Here is a 19,154-nt window from a genome sequence, read left to right as displayed (position 1 = left end):
GTCGGATCGAATCCCACGATTGAGGGATTTTGCTCATCACTAGGCAGAAGTGCACTAGAGCAATGCAAGGCTCGAATTGATGGTTCGACAATATACCCGGCTACATATACATATGGACGGTATGCGGTAAAGCATAATAACAAACAACAACAAAACCAGCATCTGCAACCCTCGGAGACGACTAAAGGAAGCCAAAAAGCTTGATTCTGCGATGGAGATTGCAAAGCGCCGACGACACGCTCAAGGCTATGCTTTTAGCATCCCCTACTGTCTCCGTACAGGGGAGTGGGAAATTGCAAACTAAGGAAAGATACTGAAAGTTAAAAAAAAAACACACACACACAACATTCTGAACATAAAATTCACGAAGTACGGAGTGAGGAAAAATGCGAAATCACTTTTTTGCGTTCATTTCTGCGTTGCCGTTCTGTTTGCATTGCTGTAATCAGCAGGAAAAGAGGTCCCAGAATCAGATCGTACAACCACGCAGCACCAGGAGAACGGAGAAGCGGAAGTGTCGAGTGCACGAGTTAAATAAAGTCTTTTGCATTCCTTTGTGCAGTCCGTTACCTTGGGCCGGGACCGACCATTTGCACTATCTCGCAGATCGGGCAACATTAATTGACATTACTTTCATTCGCATTTTTGTAACCAGCTTTTCAGGTTGATAAGAAGAGTTTTGTGAAGCTCAGCCCGAGCAGAAGGTCATCTTGTTCGGGAACGAGGGCGCACACTCATGTCACGGGCTCCAACAAACAACAGCTCTAAACCTCATTTATTTTCGGGATTAAATTTCTGGCAATCCCTTCCGACAAAAAAAAACGGATTAAAAAATAGCCCTTTTGACTTCCCTGTCGCCATGCCCTAGAGGGCAACACATGCTTTAGATATGGGGAAGGCTGCAAAAACAAACACCGCACAGCACGCCACATCCCTAATACCGAGCTGCGCGTCTGTGTTCTATAAACCTTGGCTTTTTCTACCTTGAAAAACTAACTTTTCTCCAATGTTTTGTGTCCATTGCGCGAGATTGGAGATTTGCGCGTCCGGCATCAGGCATACAGGGCCAGGTGTGTGTGTGTAAGGAGACGTTGCGGCATCTGGCTATCGAGATCTGGCGGGGTGAATATAGAACCGCCCAGCCGTTTCTTCTTGGACGCCGCCCGGTTCTAGGATGGCCGTCATTAGCGCACCGGTAGAACCAGTGCAAACACAACGCTAGAAAGAAGGGCCAGGGGGTGTGCGGTGGGTGCAATGAAAGGAAGCGAACAAAAAAAAAAGACTCCCGAACGGGTTCCGCAGGACCGGGAAAACTTGTTTCTAACTTTTTTGTCGTGCCCGGGCACTCCGCACTCCAGGCGGTCGGTGTTGGGATCATTATAATTTCAACGCTTCATTTAATATCGTACTACGTACTGGATTGGTTGGCTCGGAGTCTGAAGTCCGTGCTGCCGCAGAAGCCATAAGGGCAGGAATCTTGCAGAAACACTCGCAGAAAACGCCACGGTACAGGTGGAATAATGCTCTAGCGCACTGTGGACGGACGAGGACAGTTTTATAGCCCTTCTTTTTTGCCTGCCGTTCGTTCGTGTGCTTCTACTGGAGGCTTGATACTCTGGTGCGCTGTGTGTGTGTGTGTTTGGCAGCCAGCGGCGAGCCAACTGATATGGAGCAAGGACCTACAATTACTTGCTTATGGCGGCACGATACCGGTCAGTAAATTAAAAGGTGTATGACAGCGAGAATTGATTAGTAGGTACAACCCGCTGAACAACCGTCCGCGTGCTTTAAAAAGGCACAGCTCATTTAGAAGTCAACGGTGGCACCACACAGCCAGTATTGACCGGAACGATTATCAATCCCCCAACAGCGACACACTCCTCTTCGCTATAAATATGTTCAACACAGCATAATAGATCAACGTTAAACAACGCCACACACTGACGCTCTAAACCGATTAAAATTTACCCGATGACATCTCATTCTTGTAGTAATTAGTGCTGCTAAACTATTTCGGGGGAATGCTTCGTTCGTTTTTTTTTTCGTTGTCGACGATTTTCTATTCCATTACCCGTTGAGGTTTTGTGTTCGGTGGTACTAATTATTCATTAGACCACATGACATATCGGTGGTCCGAGAGCGCGCTGGTCCAAAAGTCTGGTCCGAACAGCGACAACATTATACCCAACCGTAACGAACTCTCGCCCCCAACCCTCCCCCCCCAAAACCGCTCACTTTGTCGACATCGTAACGAGGTAAAATAATCGATTTCAATTACACGCCAAAAACATTCCCGAGATCGGTGTTGCTGGCGTGAGCGGACACGTGGGGGTAGTAAATCATGTACCGAAGCACTGGCAAAATGGAGAGGGGTGTGTCCATTTTGAAATTGTAAAATCATGCTAAACCGGCTATCGTGGCCGGATAATCTAAGTAAAATAAATTTCGAAGAGTGCTTTCTGATCACTTTAATCAGGGTACGAGAAACCGCAATTGTTTTACTATAAGACTTGATTCGATTACGCTTCAATGGTGAAGTACACAAAGTACACCAAATAACGAAATTTAATTACATACGAACACCATTTATTCGTGCTCATCAGTGTGTGCCCTTTGCCGAATAAGGTGTACAGTTCGGATAGGCTTCTGATATTGTTGATACAAACATAATTGTTGATATAACCGAAAAAACACTCCACTCTGTATATAGTTAAATGAAAAAGAAGATATTTGCTAATAAAATATAAATTATCTCTTTCAAATTATTTTTTAAACCATACAGTGACGGAAAAAACAATAATCCCACACACATGATTATTAAACAATTTCAAACAAATTTTTCAAAAAATGTGACAAATGTCTTTACAAAAATTTTAAAAACTTCAAAAGCATAAAAGAAACATTACAAGCAAAACAGCCTGGCAGTTCTTGAAGAAATAAATAAAAAAAAAGAAACATTACAAGAATCGTCAAGACATATATTTCGATTAAACTTATTTGTAAAAGCCTCTTATACTTTTTACAAATGTTTTTAAATCCATTAAGGTTAAAAAAATTTTTCTTAGAATCATACTAATAGCAATACTAATCTATATTTATCTAAACCGCTATTCTTTATTCTATTCCCATTCGGGTTCACTCGTGAGCGCCGTTTACATACTACGCTTGGCCACTTCAGACGGATCCTATCTCAATCGTTAACAATAACTATAACGACGACATATAACGCATGGAATAAGTGTAAGCAAAATTTGAATAATACGTCAAAAGATTTATAAAACGCTCTTGAAACAAGTCATTCTAACACTTTACTACGTGTATCTATCTCTTCAGGCTTTAAAATAAATTGCAAAATAACAAAGAATCATCTTAATACATTGTTCGTCACTGTATTTGTTATCCATGCTCTGGTCGTCCTAATGTTAAAGACATTTAGCATTAAATTGAACGAATACCACATGCATCGCAAATATAAATTCTTGTCGTGCAAAATGTCCGATATTCACTGTGAAGCACTCCGGATTCTATAGGAAACACCCCTCCCCCTCCTCAAAAGGACCGGACCTTTCCATTGATGAGCACAACTTGAAAAACCTAACAACTACACAACTCTCTAATGGCATTTGTGATTGCTCCCTTACCAAGTGCCCGTACCTCCACTTCACCCACCCCACCAATCCCTGTGCGCTCCATCCCATCAAACGCCACTCTCCACAAAAACCCGTTCCAATTATGTACGTACGCCAAACGAGCTCGTGCCATTGGGGCAGGGCCAGCGTGCTCGCACAGGTTGCACCACAGTCCCGCTGACCCACGGATCGATAAATGGAAATAATTGAAATGTAGAAAATAATTGCGAGTACGCAGCATACTTCAGCGAGCGAGAGGACCACTCGCACAGTCCGTCCGCGCCCTTGGTGAGCACCAAGGGGACGCGATGCAACACTGTAAATGACCACTTCAAATTAATAGTCGAATTACTGCCCCGAGTGTGTACGTGTGCGAAAGGGATCCGCCGAATGAAGTAATCGGTGGATTTTGAGTCGTGATGAGTAGTGGGTTCCATAAATATTATCGATCAATCACCGCGATCGATCCCAAACCCGAGTCCCCCCTAGGGGACGAATTCGCTGCGTCGCTACTGTTAGACGTGTTAGCGGCGGGGCACTAGAACTTCTATCGTGGCGATGACACTGCAACATTTCCCGCCAAGAAGCGAACCTTTCGGGGGGAGATATTCCGTATCCTTTTGTTTGCCACCTCACACCCACCCCACCCAGCAGGTCCTGCTGCGTCTTAATAATAACCTCCTTTCAAACGCTTTACGTCTTCATTTTGCCGTACTCTATCGCATTAGTACCGTGAGGGCTTTGAGACTTTGTTTCAATTGAGCTTGATTAATCAGCTTATCCCGCCGGGGGTAAGCGAACGCGAAGCGCCACACACCAATATGTTTCGATCCGACCGTAGCAATGACGGCGGTGGGGCGGTTCGGTAGCCAGAAGAATTTATTTCCTGGCTTCCCTTGGCCTCCCTTCGTTGTTCTGGTGGAGAGAGGAGGGCGAGTTGTATCACTCGTACCTGCCGCCAGTGGATGGGAATGCGTCAAGTGCGAAAGAGAGGCTCTAGATGGGGGCTAACCGTTCCCGTTGCAGCAATTGAACCAAACCAGCCACAGCGAAGCGGCTAATGATGATTGGGCTATGATTTCTTATGCTGGCCGGGCGGGTAAACAAGTGGCCAATTGCTTCATTTTCCCAACGCAAACCACCACCTCGCGCGCGCGCAATGGGCCTCAAATAACGCGTGCTGTACGTCAAATTTTCAGCGGCAAAACCTCCCGCCCTCTAGCCTAAATGCCCCGAAACAATTCCAATCCGTCATTCAATTAAGCATTAACAAGATGGAATGGGCCCCGGGTGCCCGGTGATAGGGTGTGAGGTGAGAGAAATAGGAAGATGAGATCGGGCCGCATAACCATCACCACACCTCACTGGAGAAGAGTCCTCGTCCGCGAGGAGAAAACAACCGATCTAATGATGAAATATTGATTCGAATTAATTTTCAGCAATTACGATAAATTATTAATCGCGCCTTTGTGGCCACTTTGGGAGGGGGTGGGGGAGCTGGCGCACAACGGGCATCCAACAATCTGTGGCGGTAGCGCGTTCTTCACCTTCCGAGATTGGCGGCAAACGCATTAAAATACGTTCAGAAAAACCCACACCTCCGTCCGTACGGGACGGCCTTTTCTTTGCCCACCACCACCTCCAAAAAACCACCATTTCACGTGATTGAAGCCGGCTGGAAGCTTGGTAAGAAAATAAAAGCATCTTCCAGCCCACAACCAGCACGCAGACACAGAGGGATGTGCGCGTTCTCGCGATTTACGACACCTCTCGACGCGTTGGTTAGAGAGAGCGTTGGGTGGAATGGGGATTCCGCAAGACGAAACAACATCCCAACACCAGAGCAATCTGTAATTAATAAGGTTTTTATTGCTATACTGCGGTTGTGGCCGCAGCATCGGCAAAGCGAGCATAAGGTTCGTCGTTGGAGAGTTACCACGGGGGCGCGCGCGCTGCTCCAACCAGAACCATCGAAAACCCCGCGGGGTGTGGGCTGAGACACATTCGGCAACACACTGTAACTTCACCCCGAAATAATATGACGGGGTGATAAAATCGTAGGTGGTGGGCTCGCTACTCCCCTCGCTTCTCCACAGCATCCCTTGTTCCGCCCTTCCAATTGTGTGCCATTAACATTCCACCGGGCAATGGAAAGGTGTCGCGCCGTGCGAAGGTGTGGCGTTCAGATTTTACGACTTTAGTCGTTTGTTAGTTTTCAGGGAGTAAACCATCGTCACCATCACGGTACGATCGTATCGTTATCGGAGGCAAGCGACAAAACCGCAGTCGGGAGGAGTGAGGGAACTTTTCTTTGAATGTGCGTGCGTGTGTGTTGGTGCGATGTTTCCACGATCTACACGCGACGGTAAGTAAATAAATATTTATACACCTTAAAAAATACGAACAAAATAAGTTCGAGTTATGCACACACACAAACACATATCATTATGCAAACGACAACCGGAACCGTTTATAATGGATGATTGAGAGGTAAAGTTGAGCGCAGGATTCGGTGGGACAGCTCACACTACACAACCTGTAGCCCCATCCCCCCGGGGCCCGTGGTCCAATCGATAATCGATAATGGTGTTCTTCCTCCAGCAAACGAGAACGGGCAGGAAGGAAAAATGTAGCATGTTCGTTGTACGTTGTTGCTTCCAATTTTTTCATCCCACCAAAAACCCCAACCATCGTGTCGGGACAAACTAATCAACCTTAGTACACAATAACCCTCACATGGCAATGTTGTCCATAATCGGTAATTATAGAGATTAATTGTGGTACATGCGTTGAGCACACTACGGCTGTGGTGGTTTTAGTGGCGGTAGAATCTAGACCAAACAAAAAAACTTATTTTATGCTCCATTAGCTTGTTTTGGCCTTGTTCTGTAAAAGGGGCTATTATAAAGCGACATTAACTAGCCTCGGACATAGGAGTTCCAATTTCAATTTCATTTGGGTTTAGTAGATAAATGATTTGTTTTTTGGTATTTTTCTAACATGGTGCTTCTAAACTCATCAACCTTCAATTAATTCATCTTACAAGTTCAAACTATCGATCCCTCAAGTGTGGACTGATCCTGACTGAGATCATGCAATAGAACAACAACAAAAAGCTTAAAATTAGGTTTTAACCACTAAAATAGACATTCTCATCTGGTACATCGAGAATATCCCCGAATATGGCTTAACCCGGAGAAGAAACCCCTCAATTTCCTTTCGGACGCCCTCAATCTGGCAAATAAGCAAGAAAAACACATCGGCCAAGATCACGACGGAGGAGCTGGGAGAGGTTTTTTTTTTCTTACTTCTGGATGAAAGTCGGCAATACCGAAAAGCACTCAATAGCGACCAACAGCCGTGGCCGCACGATCCGATGGTTAATCTGATGGAAAGACAACCCTTATAAGCTTATAGGCCGAAGATAACCGCGAACTTTTCTCCCTTCCAATTTACTTTTTTTTCAGCACAGCCACCCCGTACATATGGGGTTGAAGAATAAAAACCGATTGGCTTTATAACTGGACAGGAAAATGAAGCGAAAATTTGTTGACTCATAGCAGATCGGATGGCGGTACGCGCGCGCACTGTTGTTGAAATGCCCGCGGCCATATCTCGGACACTTCATCGATTCTTCGCCCGTCGCCGAAAAAATATCCGCCGCTCGAACGCCAACCCCTGACGCGGTGGACTCGTCGCAAGTTCTTTTGGGCTTCAATCGATCAACAAGCATCAGGTCCGGGGCTAAGCTTGTGTGTGCGGAGGTAAGAGTTGACCATTCCGGCTATCGGAATCATGTTCGAGCGGGTTTCGTTATCACGCGGGTATCATCTTGACGGCATCCTTTCCTTTCGTCGGTTCGTTGATTTATATCTTTTGGAAAGAAATCGCTCCACCAAGCCTCGCTCCCCCCACATTCTTGCCTTTTTGCCGTTATTTAGTTGACTAGTTATGCTCACTCGCTTCGGAAAAGTTGGCGGCATCGAATGGTCGGTATCAATTCCCTTCCACCTTCACCCGCAATCAACCCAATTCGTCTGTGGCACAAATTGCAGTCGCGCAAGGGATATGATTCGAACTAATAAAACCAAGCCGCTAATTATTATTAACACCGGTCCAGACGTGATCGAAGTCAGCCGTTAAAACATGCCTCTCTGTCAAGTGCACCCACCCATCCCAATCCAAAGCCCGAACGGAACGGAACAATGACAACAACAACTGCTCAAATCAAATCAAATCAAATTAAATCAGACAACGATGCAGCGCTGGGACAAGGGCGCACGAAGCATAAGACAGGAACGGGCCCTCCAAAAATAAAATTCAACAAAAGATATTGAACAAGAATGGACGGAACTATGTTGGAGTTCCATTCCCTTTCCATTGCGCTTACACCACCCACCCTTCCTACAGCATTCGTTCCTTCGCATTTGGCGGGTCTTTGTTGTCGATGTTGCCGCAACGGTTTCCGTTGTACTGTGGAGTTCCGGGCGGGAGCGGCTTGCGTTCGGTTCGATCCGACTCGACGTTGGAAAGCGATCCGCCAACTATTTAACACAAGCGCAGCTATTTGAGCAGGAATTTTCTTTGAACTTATCAATCGCGGGATGCGCGGGCAATGGGTATTGTAAGGGAAGGAAAACGTAATCTCCATGCCGACGCATTTCTCGACAACAAGCTGCAATTAGGCAACTTGCCGTTGACCTTTTCGGTTAAGTTTAAATGCAAAAAAAAAGCGAATCAAACATCTGTTACAGCCGCGAATGAGGTCTCTTCAGTACAATAGTTTGACAATGAAGGGCACGATTTCCAAATAGACAGCTGTTATGCTAGCTAAACAATTGTCCGTGTGGTATGTGACACAAGGATTTTATACGTTTGGCAAGTGTGATTGAAATGCGTGTCCAAAGTCTTAATGTTGCATCAGCTGCGAGCGCCCTCTAGCGTAAACCTTAGCCTCAATCGAACCGAAGATCTGTTTAATTGGATCTTAATCAGGTTTGTTAGTTTTATTGTCTATTTAGAGGCTGATTAAAATCTTATAGGACTTCAGAGCACTGGCGTTTAAAATTATCAAGCTGCAAAAAAATGAGGATCTAGCAAGATTTTCTCCAGATATCTTCTAGAGGTGATCTCCGCATTTAGATTGAATATTATACGATCAGTGCGATTAACAACTAGAGCTATCACTGACATATGATACTATGCTATACCCGTCCGGCATGGACGATATCTGTTAAAGAATAAGAGCAACAAGAATTCAGATTTGAATTAAGTAACTCATCAAGTGATAAAATTTTTAACAGCAAAATACAAGATTAGTCCAAGTCATTATAATTACTGTAATTAGAATCTTGGCCTCGCCTGCTCCACATACAAGAGGAAAGGCGTAGAGGATTGCTGCAAGTACAGTAGTTTTACGGTGTTGGACACAACCTACACAACATCCTCCCTAATGCTACAAGACCAACTTTTTCTAAACAGGATTCCGAAACATTCCATCAGACCAAGATCAATAATGCGATGTTCATGAAGTAGTTCTACGTTTGTATCTCATTTAGAACAAAATACCCACAACAAAACTATATCTCACATTGATCATTTTTTTAAATTCGGCCAAATAAATCAAGTTTGTTAGAATGGGCTTGACCCAGGTCACTTCTTAGGCCGAAAGTCATCACCAACAATAAACTTAATTTTGAAATAATGCGCGAGCTTTTAAAGCTATTTCTCTGAAAGATTACTTCTGTCCATAATCGACATCAACTTCAGAAGGATTTTTGATTCCTCATGGAGTATCCAAATAAAATGTATTCAAACGTTGCTGTTTTGAACTGACTTAGATTCGCCAGTCTCAGGTAGACAGTGTCCGGATATGATAATATGACATTTTATTTCCATTTGTCCTCTTAACAAACTCCTTCTCAAGCAAGTTGGTTATCGTTAACACTTTCATGTATACTTCTATTTGAATAGCTCTGATGCGATTTGAACAATGATGTCCAACTTCCAAAAAGTCACAACAACTGACCATGTTTTCTTACGATGTTAGCTCCCACACGCAGTCAACCCGTGGAACCAAACGACTAAAATTTGACAAATAGACCAGCTATAATAAACATCGTCGCCACCGCCATTCCCTCCCCAAAAAGGCACACACGCGTACACGTGATATCTCGGCAAAGCAGAGCAAGTTAAAGCACAAAAGCCGAAAACATACCGCCACCGACCAACATAATTGAACAATGCGGGTCTCTCTCTCTCCCAGCTGCTCTTGATGAAAGAAAAACAATAACAACGGAAGTGTATCTTGTCATTTACGCCCGTCTCATCGGCTTTCCCTTGATTGAAACCTCCTCCGCGTTAGGCGCAAGGATCTGGACGCGTGTTTTGGGTGGCCAGGGTGGAACAGGGAAAACATTGTACCACTCCACGCTACTGTACCGGGGCGGAGATGGATAAACAACCAAGGGATATTGTTTGCGGACGTTCGGACCCGGAACACCGATAAAGCGAGGACGGCGGAAGTTGAGCGAAGCGTACAAAAATACGCCATAATCGAAGGGGGCATTCCGATAGATTCGGTTCTTCCGTGTCATCGATTGATCTCGAACCGTCACCGTCATCCATCTGCTGGTTGGACGAGCCATTTTTACGCTTCACGGATGGCACGGATTGGCAGGAGGAAAAATCTAGCCATACAAAAGCTCACCCAGAAAAGTCGATCGAAAAACGCTGCCCGCTGCTGACCCGCATCATAACGGGTCCCTCGCGCGGTGCTCAACCGTTTCTGCTGCGAAACAATACGGGAAAAAAGAAAGGGAAGAGAAGCTGGTTGACAGCAAACGAAATCTACTGAGGAACGAAAAAAAAAAAACTCTTGTCCAATTCTTCTTCGACCCACAAAATAAAAGGCGAAAACATAAAGCAACATCACCGAGTGCTCGGGCCGAAACAATTTAATTTTGATTAATGATATCTTCGTGCACGTTTGCTGTCCGACTAACGATCACACACACACAGGGCCCAGGCCCAGTAGTGGTGATGGCGGCGCACAACATTGCTGACTGATGGACAAAATCATCGAGCAGGGCAGTGGGCCCCCGAATGGTTGCCACCATCATCATCTGTTCCCTTCACGCAATACCGCCTGCTGTATCAAGAAAAAAGCTCAGCCGCTATCGTACTATCGAATCAGCGCGAATCATATCAAGCGTTGGGCCTCGAGGGGACCGAGATTGAGAGAATGTAATCGAATCCTCCCGGGATCTAGGGGGGTGAGGTCACAGCACTGGGAAAAAAGTGGACGGCGGGATTGGATTTCGAAGAAGTTTAAAAGTGTGGTCAATTGTTCGGTGTCAATCAGTGCATTCGTACAGCTGGCTGATGCCGAAGCGAAGAAAGCTGGCAATAGAAGGTTATCGAATCGCGTTACCAGCTTCCAAACGTGAGACCAATGGTTTGGAAGAATTCAAAACCGATGTCTTCACAAACGATCAGCAGGCTAAGCTGGTGGATGCTGGGGAGTCTAAGTAGAGGATACCAGAGGTGAAGTTAAAGTTGGGGGAAAAATAAATGGAAAACTCAGCAAACAAACACACAACACAACACACACACATACCCGAAAACAACTCCCTTCTCACTCAGCCGAATCTGTCAACAAGCCAATCGTCCTGGGCACCTCTATCGCGCCGCGAGATACCGGCGGCATACTATGACAGGGTGTATGAGGCGCCGTCAGTTTATTTTCTTTGCCAGCTTCGCGATGCCGAACCGTTATGCTTCACATGCCGGCGTGTGTTTGTTTCGTTTTGTATGTTTACCGATCCGGTTCGATCCGATTCAAAATGACATCCGCCGGACGATTTAGGTTTTTTTTTGTTTCGCTTCGTTATGTGTATGGTTTGGAGCATGGCAATCATTTTTAAAGTGGTTAAAATTTAAGTTTCATATGATCGAGATTTCGCGCCAACATTTTTACCAACGGAAAAATAATATTTGCTTGATAATAAGTTTTCTATTCGAATTATTGAATTAATTAGTGAAACATTTTTGTGTAATACTAGAAATACGTACAGTGGAAAGCTGCTTATCCGTATGGTAAAGATCCGTTAATGGTAAAGAAATGACGGTAAATAGAGGAGTAGGGCTAGATGGCATGATGATAGCGGCGCCGGTCTACACACGAACAGACCGGATCAAAATCCTATCCGAATAGTGGTAAAGAGTGGTAAAATAAGTCTAGTAAGCCTGTTTGACACCGAAACGTCAAATGTCAAATGTCCAACCTGGCGAGGAGAAGATGTCAGATTGGAGAGAAAGAAGGAGAGAAAGAAGGAGAGTAAAAAAGAATAAGAAGAGTTTTTTGAGTTGGATATGAGCACGTGTCTTATTCGGTTTGGAGCGCCAAATATCTAAGCATTTTTGTAAATTGATAAAGTGAAAAATATACACAACGTAGGGCCAAAGACATTTAAGTCTACCATTTATTTTACGTGCACGATCACGGTACGAAACAAAGCCAAAAATAGCAGACATAACCTAGTAGATGAGCGGGCCAAGAAGAAGACCTAGTAGGTCGTTACGTCAAGAAGAGATAGAGTGGAGTCTACTGATTGAAGGATATCCCATAATCTCGTTTTTCATTTCAGTAGTTCAGAACGAATGACGAGAGAGGGCGCCACCGTCAGTGGGGATAAAAAGGGTTGCATTTCGAGGATCGAGCCCTATTCCTGTTGCAGTGTTGAACGTCTCTCACCGTAAACGAGGCTGTTAAAGGTTTTACTGTAAGAATCCCAAGGAAGGAAAAGCATAACAGAACATACAGGATTCCTATACATACATACAGGAAGAACATAAGGATTCCTGAGGTTTCTGAGATACGAAATCCAGATGAGATTTGATACTAAATCTGTTTTGTTAAAACCGTTAAAATACTAAACTAATGCGAAATTTCACAAGTACAACAGTAGAGGAAAAATACTGTAAACAGCTAATTGTAGCATAAAAGACAAAACTTAATCATTATATGCAATGTTAAACAAATAGGAATCGATACAATTACTCCTATTCGAATGGAATTCAGATACTGAAGCCAATAATGACATCGCGTTTAATTCTAGCCATTTATGGATAACTATCTGGACAGTGTAGCAGATACCAATTGAAATCCTTACAGCATGAATGTAATTAAACCAAGGATTTTCAGCAGCTCTTTTAAGCTCTGGCTGGTAAGTAACAACAGAAAGCTCATCATGGAGAGAAAGAGAGCAACCAGAAGTAGCAATAAACGAGTGTAATAATTGGAAAGCATTTTAAAATTCATAGCTAAACGATATCAATGCCAAACGGATCCAACCACTGGTACAAAAAGCTACCCCGGCGGTCAGGTGAATGCGTTCGGGAATGTATCGGGTACACTCTGATACGCTGGCAGCAAACACAGCTCGAAGGCTCTCGATCGATACCATTTCGGGAAGCCTAGAATTCATTTCCGGCTCAGCTCCGTTCCCTTCGAGCGTAAGCCGTATCGCATAACACAAAACCCCGGAGGGCCCGAGAAAAGTTGGCGAATTGTAACTGTGATGGGGGCGGCAATGGGAACGGAAAAAAACCAGCCACAACCATCTACATTTGTTCTGCAAACAAGCCTTGGTCGGGGGTTAATCCACACAAAGCGCTGCGTGGGCAAATTTTCGCATCGCTCGAACGTTGCGTTTCAGGCACACAGGATTATGCAATTCTCGGCCTAAAGGTAAGGCACGGTAATCATGGCCACGGGGGCTCCCAGAATGGGAAGGTAAAAAAAAAGCCCGCTTCTTAGCAACAGAAACATAATCAATGCTTCAGGCAAATGCACACCGAGCCGCAGTTACAGAAGGCAACAGCATATACACCAGCAGGCGCACGCAACTTTCCTACTGCAAAACGAGAGTTGTTGCGAGAAATACAAACATTCTCAAATATTAACCGATGGAAGCCTTCCTGCAGAAAAAAAAAAACAATAAAGGGCCAACCATACTCAGCAACCTTCCCCAAAGCCAAATCCGTTTGACCACAGTTTCGGTTGGTTTCCAGCCTGCCGAGGAGCTGTCTCCTTTTCCTATTCCCGCCGCAACCTGCGAAAACCTCAGGGAAAATAGCTGGAACCACACAATTCACCGACAGAAACAGAGCTTGAGCAGGCAAATGCCAAGCTTTAAGCCGGAAGGGTTAGGTAATTCCCATAAACTGATGAATAATTAACCCGTGCCCTGCTTACAGAGGAAACCCGGCTAGACTGTGAGACACCTGGGGAGCCCCCAGTGCAAGTGTGTGTTTACCCAGTGCAGCTGTGTTTCAAAATGGGGTCCTTCTGGGGACGGGGTGGCATCTCGTACATGGCGTCCATGGTTTGGAGCTTGCTTAGAAAATCTATTTGCAAAAGGGCATCCACCAACACCACAAACAACCCTTGTATTTGAATGTATGCACTGCGATCTGAATGTGTGTGTGTGTGTTTCTCTCTCTCTCTCCCTTTTTATCGTATTAGTATTAGCTTCACTGACCGGAATAGATTGTAAAGAGGCTAAGCCAGCAGCTACCAATCAGCCCGAGATCGATAAATTATGTTTGCAATTTAAATGCTACTACTCAACTTGAAATCGACTGTAAGAGTAATCAGTTCATTCATTTATGCAGTTTAGATTAACATTAAAACTTTTATTAAAAAAGCCCCATAAAAGTGGAGCAAAGTGAGTAAAAGTAATTAAGTGATTTATATCATAAATAACCTAATTTCTTTAGCTGCAGTAAGCAGTGAAACATTTTTGCAAATAGAAAGCAATTCCAATCGGCTTAAAATTGTGCATTTTCGTTCTTCCTTTGCTGTCCCCACCGAGCGCAGAAGCAATACCACAAAACCTCAAAGCAATAATCGGTCGGAGACAAATGGGGATGTAATTAAATGTACATTGATATCAACACCGAATCCCATTTCGCCCAGTTGCCCTTTTTTTTAACGATCAATAAACCTTCTATAAACCGCGATGGGCAGCATCGAGAGGCACGGGGACGCGCGATAAGGACGCGAATTTCGCAAATAAATCTTACACTACAACAAGACGCAAAGTATAGTTAACCCGGGTCCTCTCTCAACACATTTTCAAGTTGCTGCAAGGTTCATATAGCAAAACAGGCGAAATGAGGTAAAAGAACAACAGTATAAGTTATTCTTTTTTTTGTTTTTGCTTCCCTCTACGTCATGTGTCTCGCTTCGTAGATGATCTTCTAAGGGGGGGTAAAGTAGAGAGAAAAAATCCATATCATGCCTACCGCATCTTCCCTTCGTAGCTCCCGTAACTCGCACCCGTTTGGTCGGATTCTTCTGCTGCGGCGACCAGTAAAACAGATGCGACCTTTTAAAGAAATTGAGTTTCGGTAGCAATCGTGTGGCAGCAAATGAAACCAAAATTTAAGGCAAAAACATAACAGCAACGAAAGAAAAAAATCCTTACCAAAACACTTACGAACACTACTACCCATTGCTGGCTCTGGATGGTCTGCATGGGAGAGGTACGGTATTTGGCAGAAAAAAAAACTCCACAAAACATAATGCTAACAAGAACACCATCGGATGCGACGGATCGCTCCCGAGTAGTGAATGTGTGATAAGCGCTGGTTTTCGCCTCATGGGAAATGTAGCGCGGCGAAGAGGGGGTTTGGGAGGGACCCCGCGAAGGCAAGGTACCCGCACCACCCGCACGAGGGACGGAGCCGCGACGATGTCATGCTAAAAGGTCATTAAAAATCTTTAAACAGATAGCTTCTTAAACAGTGCTGCTGCTGCGGCTACGGCGGCTCTGTGATCGGGATGGGCCCTGGGTAATTAAGGCGATATTTGTTCCGTTTCACATTTCCTTCCCGGTACACTCGCGCCGGCCGAGCGCCAATAGGTCTTCGCGTGTGTTTTTTTTTGTGGGTATGCTTCACAATACCACTTTTAACACACGGCGACCGTTTTTTGGTGCGAGCGACAGCATCAACAACAACGCAAAAAAAAACACGCACACATTGAGGTGGCCCTTCACCAGGGCCGTTCGTTAGATCGCGTTTTGTTTGCGGCTACATTAAATTGTTTGTTTATGATTGCACTTACTTTTGGTCGCTTTGCTACTTAAGTTGTGTGTGTTTTTTTTTTCTTCTTCATCAGAGCCCTGTAATATTCTCTTATTAATTGTGATGGCAACTGTAACGGCTAGAAGATACACTCCCAAGCGCATTATCTGTGCATTTTATCAACTTGAGCATTATGAGATTTTTTTGCTGTCGCATGTAGAACTGTTGTTATCAGGGAAAGCATTCCCATATCAGTTTCCCAACTATCAACATCCAATTTGTTTAAGTTTTTTATTCCCCAGCGTGAAAACTAATACATCATCTGCTTCCATTAATCCTGACATTATCGCCATCGTTAAGTAATCACCAAACTCGTTGACAGGTCATTGAATAACGCTGCCTTAGAACACATCCTGCCGGTCCGTGTGCTCGTCGGACGGAACGGAATGAATATTTGATCTCACGGGTTAAGAAGTTTCCGGTGAAACGAAAAATAAAACGCATCGCAATGAGAGCGCTACCGACCACACAGCCCGGATACAAACCGCACAGATTTGACGCCGCACGATGACAGTTCTACCCAACGAACATTGGGTTTCGATCGAACTGGACACTGGACAACAGCGAAGCTAGGAAACAACCCCGATACAGCGGTGATGCTGCAGCAGAGTACGCGTTCGGTTCGATTACCGATGCGCAGGTCAAACCATTCAACCGAACAACCGGAACTGGCACAGCAACGGATGTCTACCGAGCATCACCCACCCCAACGAAACAGGTTGCCGATCTGGCAATGGAAATTCCGGGATTTTGCATCTCAAAACCATTTCCGTTTCCCGTTGCTGCGGACAGTATTGTAAGCCTTGGGCAATGAATCAAATTACAACTTCTTCGGTTCTGGGGTGAAGTTTTGGTGACCGAAACAAAACAACAAAAAAACCCCCCTAGACACACTGCACCCTTTGCCACCAAACGTGGTCATGAGATCTTCAAACGGGGATTGAGTAAAGCGAGCGAGAACGAAGTTTTACTGTCGAATCACATCTGACAGGCGCACGCCATGGAGGAGGAAGCCGCCCAACTATTTAACCAGCATGTGATAAGTGGAAACTTCGCCACCTCTTCGCAATTTTCCCTTTCAGTTGCAACTTCGGTTTTCCCCTTCCAAGCCTGGCCTGGGCTGGGAGCAAAGTTTTTCCTTTGAAAACAAGAGAAAACTAAATACCGGCACGCGTGGAAATGCGTTATACATTGTGGCAATGGTAGGGTCACTGTGCAAAAACATATCGTGTCGTGGTGATCTGGTCCGGGAGGGGGGAACGGAAAGAGTTGGTTTGTTGGGGCAAAAAAAAAAACTCCGAGACCACTCTCGGGACGTGAAAACTTCTTCTGACAGAAATGCTCCAATTAGCTCGCATTCTCGTTTTGCCCCGGGGTTTCACCATACCCTGGCACACTGGCAGCAAACCGAGTATGCCGAACCGATTGCTAAACTAATCAACGCAACAATCCTAAGGAAAAATGGGGTTGTTTTACCAGTTTGTCGGAGTTTTCATTTAGTTTGCGTTCGAAATGTGTTTTTGAAGCCAAGCGTTCCGGAAGCTGGACAAAACAATATTGGCCAAAGCGTAAAACTAAACGAGACACCAATGGCACGGTTTTAATGACTGGTGAAACAGTGAGCATTTGTGGTTATTTGCGGGACTTGTCCGAGACTTTAATGAGTTTTATTCTTCTGTACGCTAGTGGGAAATTGCCTGACGGCTACATCTTTGTGAGAAGAGTAATTAAAAATGGGGTACACCAGGCATAAGAGTGTATCAATCACAAATTGTCCGTCGAATCAATTATAAGTCCACCGGGATGTTGATCACAATAGAAGATAAAGTTTGACATAGTGAAGTGGATGTCATCAAGTGAAGTTATATTTGAACAATGTTTGCTTTTAAAAACCAAACAGTGCAAACAACCAAGGAATTCTTTAGCCGCACTGTCAGCACTGTAGTTCCTAACCAACTGCAACTTCAAGGTCTGAGATGTCAGTATCGCCGAGATCCTCTTATGATCCATTCGGGACATTTAAAATTTATGTTTTTTTGAACTTCAACAATGACATTACTCTTTCTCTCAACTCTAGCATTAAGGACCCAATGGTAGACTTGAGTTGTAGTTGGTCATCTTAGAGCCTTACTGTTGGGCTAAGCCTTTGAGCTATAGAATTCATACTCCAAGAAGATCTGAGTAATTCTTCACATCTCAATTTTAGTGTCCTCAACAAACAAGATGTAAATACTCGATATATTAAGTAAAATTCAAATTATTATTACTCTTAAAAAAAATATATCTGTTCTGATAAATACCTTTTCGTCCTGACTAATATCCCAATGTGCAATTGCCGTTCAAAGTTCTCCTTGCCAACGCTTTATACAACCCCGGCAAACTCACGGTGTCTAATTTACGCCAATCAAGAGCGAAAGGCAGAACTTAATAGCACGGTATGCAAAGTAACCCCGTTCTTGACACTGTGCCCATTAATTTAGCATTAAGTTAAAATCAATTGAGCGACATATGCGGACAACAGTTGGTACCAGTTTGAAAGATACACTGCAAACTTAGGCACAGATATGGAAGTTTTCTTCCCACCCCAAACTAAGAGACTCCCAAATGATTGCTGTACGATGCAGGACCAACTTTTCTAACCCAACTCCACAAGATGGACGGGCCAAGAGCCAGGCACATTTCAACCAGTCTGTACCGACAAGTTACCGACCGTCCAGTCAAGGAATCAAGGTGGTGTGTGTAGCACCGTTTGCGGAAAAAAGGTTATGTTGATCTCAGTTCGGGATTAAGGCAACAATTATTCACAGCTGAGATTAAGTTGCTCCAAAACAGACCGAGTGGGTCGCTTTACATGATTCCCGGAAGCTTACCGGCGGGTCCACATCGCACATCGGACACCTGTTGGCAAAAACTCTCTTCCCACGTGTGTTTCGGAAGGGGGGTGTGTGTGTGTGGGTGCGATGAAAAATGTCCAACTAATCATAAGTGGCAGTGGCGCAGCAACTAATCTTCCCCGAAATGAAACTTAAATTAATTCCAGTAGTATATACCCTCTTCTCGATCTCGATCGCCCATTTTGCGGTGTGGGTAGACATTTCAATCTAGTTATCATTTTTCACCAATCTCGACATGCTTAACTATTTCCGAACAACATACCTTGACGCTGCGGCGGGAAAGAGTCCCCAACACAAGGGTGTGCTGCACCACGTTCTATTGATCAAAACTTCATTCGTTTGATGTGTGTGTGTTTAATATCCAATGCGTACAACATCGAATTTGGACTTTTTTTTTCCTGGATGTCGCTCTATACGACGCGGTGCACAATAAACAAACACTTCACCTTTAATTTTTGCTTCAATTTTCCGGCAAATA

The sequence above is a fragment of the Anopheles moucheti genome, chromosome 2 (genome assembly GCF_943734755.1).
Source record: "Anopheles moucheti chromosome 2, idAnoMoucSN_F20_07, whole genome shotgun sequence".
Lineage (NCBI taxonomy): Eukaryota > Metazoa > Arthropoda > Insecta > Diptera > Culicidae > Anopheles > Anopheles moucheti.
Note: the sequence above shows the minus strand (reverse complement) of the source record.